Genomic DNA, 7,046 nt, shown 5'->3' on the forward strand with positions numbered 1-7,046 from the left:
ACTTGTAATGAAAAGATGCATGATTTTCATTGTAAGAGATGAAGCGATTGATGATTGCATAAGTGGTTGGTAGGGTGTAGAACAAGGGTGTAGACTACCTACACCTGATATGGGATCAAGCCACTGTAGTTCTCAAAGAGGTTGATTTTGATCATAAGTGGTTGGTAGAATGATGAGATTTAGAGAGGATTTATTTGGTACAAAATGTGATTTAGGATTTAAGTTTGGAAAAGAAGGGATAAAGAGGCTTAAAGACATGGGATATAAAGTTGCTTTGAAGGGTTGTGGATTTATGAAAAGGATAATGTGGTTTAAGTGTTCAAGGGTCACCTTCTTGTCGAGAATTGTAGAGATTTATTTATTTATTTTATTTTATTTTTGCAAGGGAGAGTTTCTCATAGTGGTTCTGCCTATCTTTTTCGACTTGAGGCTTTTGTTACCCGAGGGTCTACGGAGAGCTTTTCCTTAAGACAAAACATGGCTTAGGGCTTGCGTGAAGAAAGAAAGGGATAGAAAAACCCAAATTAAAAGTGGCACCTAGGGGCTTATTGAGGGGTGCATTGTATCACTTTACTTGTGTGACTGGACAATTGGGGTCATGATGGATTACAACTTTGACTTAACTTCTGTTTGATTTTTCTCCATTATTTAAATTGTTTTCTATTTTTTGAACTTTTCCAAAAAAAAAGAACTTTGACTTAAATTGACTTTGAACTTTTCTTCATTACCATGTCCCCATAGTTTGGATGGAGGTGGGTGAGTATTCCTCAAAAGGACCTTAGGGAAGATGAAAGGGTGTAAAAAGGAAAATATTTTTTATCTTTATTCTATTGGAGGTTTAAGAAAAAAAGAAGGCCAAGTGCAAAGTGCCTTGCAAGGGATTACAATGTGATCATGGATGGCTCAGGGTAAGCGTATGCCATGTTGCCTAATAGGATGGGAAATGTGAGCTATTCATTTTAAGAAAGGGTTTAAGGGTTAACTTTTCGGATTTAAGGAAGGAAGGGTTAAGGTATAAAACCTCTAGAAAGGAAAATATGCAAATACAATAGAAACACTAAAAGGCCACTACATAGGAAGAGATTAAGTGATTCTTAGAGATAATCAATAAAGTACAAACAACTTTTGCAAGCTTTTCTACAAGTATGAAACTCTTTTTAGCTTAGAATCTTTTTTCACAAGATTACTCTCTTTGAATGTTTTACTCTTTAGCACAACTCACTTTCCTTGAGATTTTCATCTCAAACTTATACATACGTGGCATGAATCATGCTTATAGAGCATATGACCATTATAGAGCCGTTGGGAAGGTATTAAACCATTCTTAGAAGTGTTTAGAGATTATTCCGAACATTATAGAACGCTTACCTAAAATTTGTCATGTATGAAGTATACAATTGAACTAAACTAGTAATCAACTGCTTGAACCTTGTTAGGAGTTTGTAGTCGACTAATAGCTTTAGGTAGTTGACTACTACTCACAAGAGAGAATCTTTTCTCTTTGGTAATCAACTATTTGATACACTTTAGCTCTTGGCTATAAAGGATAGTCACATACCCCTTTTTCATTAATCAACTATTAGCCAGGGCCAGTGTAACACTATACTCAATTGTCACAAGTAGTCGACTACTCAGTGACACTAGTCTCGGTTGTCATAGGTAGTTAACTATTACCTTGTTGGTAGTCTTCTATAGGATATGACCAACATTATTAAACTTTAGTTGATGACTCCTAGAGTCTAGAAATTGACTCAGGCCTCCATACTTGAAAATTTGTAGTTTAGCTCGGTATCAAGTCTAGGGAAAGCCTAATCCTTTGATCTAATTTAACCATTGGTCTTTAAGGTCTTGGTAATTCTTAAGTAAATAAAACAAATAGGAACCATTAGAGTTTGATGTCTTCTTCTTCTTCTTCTTTCTCATATAGCATCCCACAATATTTATTCCATCATTTGAATTAATTGCTCCTTTGTGCTTCAGATTGTCATTTATTTCATTAAGTCTCTTGAGTTCAACTGAGGATTTAGTTATTACAATTGCATACTTGCAATGAATTTGTTGTCATCAAAACACATAGGATCAACATCAACTTCAAGAAAGAATATTGCACTAAAAAGCTATAATCAAAATTAAAGTGAAAGAGTAGGTGAGGAAAATGATGAAAGTGATGTTAATGGTGAATACAAGGCACTCTTCTCCAAAATATTTATAAAGATCATAAAGAACAAGATGGTCATGAAGAAGAGTAAAGGTTAAAAGAACAAAAAAAGATGGAGTTGCATGCTATGAGTATAAGGAAGAAGGACATCTCAAACCCATATGTCTTCTATTAAAGAAAAACTCTAAGAAAGCTAAGAAGCATGCTAAAGTGGCAACTTGGGATGATTCTAATGAAAGAGAAAGTGAACGATCCCAAGAGGAAAATGCAAACATTTGATTCATGGCTAACCAAGATGAGGGTAACTCTAACTCATCTAGTGATAGTGACAATGAATGTGAATTCTCTTCTGATGAATTATACAATACTTTTCAAAATTTGCTTAAAAAAGCTATGCAATTGTCTTGAAAAACAAAAATTTAAAAGCTGGAAATCTTACCCTTGAAAAGCAAGTAGAATGTTTAAAACAACAAAATCTTGCATTTGCATCATCTGGTCATAATTTGAAAATTGAGATTGATAGATAAAAAAAAAGCAAAATTTTTTAGGTCTCGTTTGGTTTGCAAGAATAGGGGTCTAGAATTGGAATAGGCTATTCCGGTTCCAACTGTTTGGTTGGGCGGAATTAGAATCCCATTCCCATTCCTGCTTGAATGGGATTCCCCCATTTGTGGGAATGGCCATTCCCTGCCCCTCCCTTGGGAATGAAATTCCATTCCTGCTGATTCTAATTATCATTCCTATTCCTGTTTAAACCAAACAGACTATGGGAATAGACCATTCCGATTTTGATTCCGGAGGATTTCGATTCCAATTCTGACTGCAGACCAAACCTACAAACAATGGTTTGCATGATGAAATGAATGATTTGAAAAAGAAAGTGGATGATTTGCAAATTATCAATAAGTTTACCAAGGGTAAAAAGCACTTTGATTTAATGCTTGGTATGCAAGAGATGGTGTTTTATAAAATTCGTTTGGGTTATAATTGATGAGGGGTAATTTGGCCCGACTCGTTAGTATGCGGACACATGGAGTGACTTGATGATTAGACGACAACTCAGCATTCCCGAACACCTCAACAGGACAGTCAGCTCGGGCACCTCGGACAAGACTGAGGTCCGAGCAGCTTATGGTGTCCCGACCTGCTAAGGTGCCATCTAGCCCTCTTATAGAAGCTAGCCATCTGTCTCCGATCTCTCTGGGATTACGCCGCACGTTAGCGGTTCTTATCCTTATCGTACCTGGATTGGACAGATTCGATAAACCTTATCAACTCACACGAAGTCCATATCCAGACGTGAAATGAACTCCTGATTATGCGGGCCGGAGATCTCGAATGTGTTCTATGAGGCCTACGACAGCTCGCCTATATAAGGGCATCACCTCCAGCCTCATAAGGTACGCACAATTTAGCCCTCATACTTTCATACTTACAACTCGATATAACATTCTTTGCTAACTTAAGCATTGGAGTGCCCACACCGGGTAAAGCAACTCGGGACCTCTGATATTGTTCTTTTTGCAGTTCGACCAGCCATGTATTAGTCTGTCGTCTGAGCTGCCTTCCAGCTGAGAGGGTTCAAATCGCGCATCATGAATAATAAATCCTTGAAATAACAATATTTGAAAACCCACTTTGTGAAAGCATCATCTAGCTATCAAGGTGAAGAATCTAATGTTTATGCTAGTGCATCAACTTCATATCATATGAAAACATCTAGATTGAAGAAGCTATGAGCGTAGAAAACATGGTCATATATCTTATGCATGCATAGGAAAGTTGTAAATGATGCTAAAATGGTGTAAGGTGAAGGTTTCAAGGACTAACCCCCTAAGGACCCATAAAATGAAAGAGCACTAAGAAAGTTTTATGTTTTATTGTTGTAGGTGTGTTGAAAAGGGAAGAGCAAAAAAGACAAGTGGTTCCTTGACAGCACAAAGTTTCAAGTAGAAAATAAAGGAATCAAATGTATACTTTAGTTCTACTCTGACCCATGAACTGCCTTCTCCTATTGCAGACCTTTACTTGCCTAGACAACCCTGAGCCTCTTTTACGCATTGGTAAAAAAAATTAAGTAGAAAACAGCAGCAGAATCACTACATCAGCTACTGATCAACAATGACTAGGAGAAGCCTACAACAGCTTCATAGCTCTACAACTCAACTGCATCAAGGCTTCTTCTAGCATAAGTAGTACTTTCTCTCTTTGTGGAATAAGAGTTGAGTGCGCTTGTCTTTTTCAGATAGCTTAATTATTTGAGATTTTGTATGATAATAGATTTTTTATTGATTATCTGCAAGTGGTCTCAAATCTGAATCAGATTTTACATTGTAGTCATAGTTTGAATGTTGTTGCCGCTGTAAGAATTTGATCTTTGATGTTTCTTCAGACAAGTTAGATTGCAAGACAGAGAGTTGGTTTGCACTGATGAGCATTTTTTAGATGGTAAAAAAAAAAAAGAAAATTTCCTTTTTCTTTTGTTGGGCGTGGTGGTAATCATCAATCTCTCACCATGTAGCTGCTATGGGTGATCAGGTGGCTTAAGTTTTTGATTTACCTGAATGTTTTGCTTCTATTTTTGAAACTGATCTTTTTATTGCCTCCGACCTTTTTAGTTGATTTATAGGCCTAGGCTTAGGTTTTATTGCTCTATTTTCATGTTATTAGTACTGTCTTTGTATTGAATATTTTAAACATTTGGATTCCTTGGACATGATTTGTGCCCCTTCATTGATTATTGAAATGAATTAAAACCACTCCCGCCACATCGCTATGATCCTATGTTAAAGCTTCAACGCCTTTGCCTTTATAGTGATGGGACTTTTTGGTTAAGTTTTATACATTGCTCCCCATCGAGGTGTAGGCAAATAGAAATCCCCTTTGGTTTAGGTGGTTCTCTTTGAGAATTTAAAAAATAATTAAGGCCATGCTTGATGATTAAATGGTTATTAAAAGTACTTTTTAGAAGTACTTATTTTAACAATCACTTAAAGCTGTTTGGTAACCCACTTACAAAATCATTTATTATGTTTTTAAGCATTTATTGGAGTGGGGATGTTTGGTAAGCTACTTTCCCCTTAAGTGCTTATATTGATGCAAATGACAATTTTAACCTTCACTTCAGTCATACATGTATACAATGTTTTTCACGCATGATAATTTTAGCCCTCACAAATGACAATTTCATGCATAGGAATCTATCACATAGACAATGCAAACAAAAAACAACCCAAGCAAATATTTTGAATTTATCTTTGAAAATAAAAAAATCGGTTTTAATCAAAATATTGCACTAAAAATTGTTTTAAAACAAAGACGAGAGAGGAGGATGGCTGACCTGAGTGTCGTCGGCGAGAGCACAGTGAAAATGCCTGAAATTGCCCCAAAAAAATCAGATCTGGTAAAGAGGGTTTCAGGCATTTTACTGACGTGGGAGAGGGGAAGGTTCAAGTCTTTTGCCCTCAAAACTATAGCGAACGGATTGAAATTGTCTTCGAGGGCTGTCACCACACTCAACATCATCTTGAACGTCCGTTTGATATATGCCAAGCTCTTGCCTGTACTCAGTGAATAACCTTCATCGTATCAGACAGCTAGCCTCCCTATTGGAGTTGCCAAAATGTCTAATTCTGTAGGTCAGGCTACTAAGCCAAAGGGTGAGGCTGCTAGGGAAAGAAATGCAAATCAATCAATTAGGTTGACGTTTCCTTCTCGAATTTATTGCTTCAAACCTTTTACCCTTGTATTCCTTATTACATTTCTTCCTGCGTTCTCTTCCTTCTCTCCATCCAACCTAATCATTCCTGAGTCTGGATCTTTCTCTCCATCGGTGATATTGAGCACAAGAGATGCTTCTAATATATAGCTTAGTGTGCTATCCGTGGGGTGTCCTAACATGCCATGTTAGACTTAGATGGCCTGAAACTGAATCAATCCCAATTAATCAATTTTCAAACCAAGGTTCAAAGTATCGGGAACGTTTTGTGTATTGGAAAGGTAAATTTAAGAGACGTATCAGGATACACATGGATACGGATGAATAATTAAAATACGCATGAAAACACATGGAAATGCTATAAATACTCTAATAAATCATAAATATATATCAATATCACTAAATAGACATAAATGAGCTATTTATGCATAAAAATAACACATTTACATATTATAATCAATAAATGGGAAGTTGGGAATAGAAACATACTATCTAGTTATGGACATAATAGATCAAGAAATTATTTTGCATGTTTTATTCTAAAAATTAAATTAAAATTAAGAAAACTAAATATGTAACAAAAAATTGAGTGGATTTATAGACATAATAGATGAAATAATTATTTTGCATATTTTATTCTAAAAATAAAAAAAATAAATAAATATCAATGTTTTAAAACATAGAGGCATTCCACTACCTAGACGCATGAAGTAGTTCAGAATGCAAGAGGCGTAAGCTTCCTTAAGAGGAGGAAAGAGGAAGGAGGGATTTCATTTTTTTTTTTATCTTTAATAAAAAACTTGTATATTAAGAAAAATAAAAATGCATAATAGTTGTTAAAAGGGGGGTTTTATTGAAGCGGAGCAAGACTCCCCTAAGTCAAAAAAATAAATTAGGCTACAATGAAAAGGGGGATGGGGGGTGAAGCCCCCTAGTCGAAGGTGTAGGGGGCAAACCACTTTCTTTCCCCTTATCTTTTCTAACATTGACTGAAAATGTAAAAGAAATTTGAAAAAACATATTTAGTTTTACTCATTTTTTCACAACCTTGAAAAACTTGTTGAATCTTGCAAATTTATACATGTTTTGGCAAATTTTTACAAGATTTGAGTCTTTAAAAAGGTTAAAAAGCTTTTTGATGGGTTTGGAAAAAAAAAGAGGACTTCTGAA

Source organism: Nelumbo lutea, chromosome 1 (genome assembly GCF_056320005.1).
Source record: "Nelumbo lutea isolate HS-2025 chromosome 1, American lotus-T2T, whole genome shotgun sequence".
Lineage (NCBI taxonomy): Eukaryota > Viridiplantae > Streptophyta > Magnoliopsida > Proteales > Nelumbonaceae > Nelumbo > Nelumbo lutea.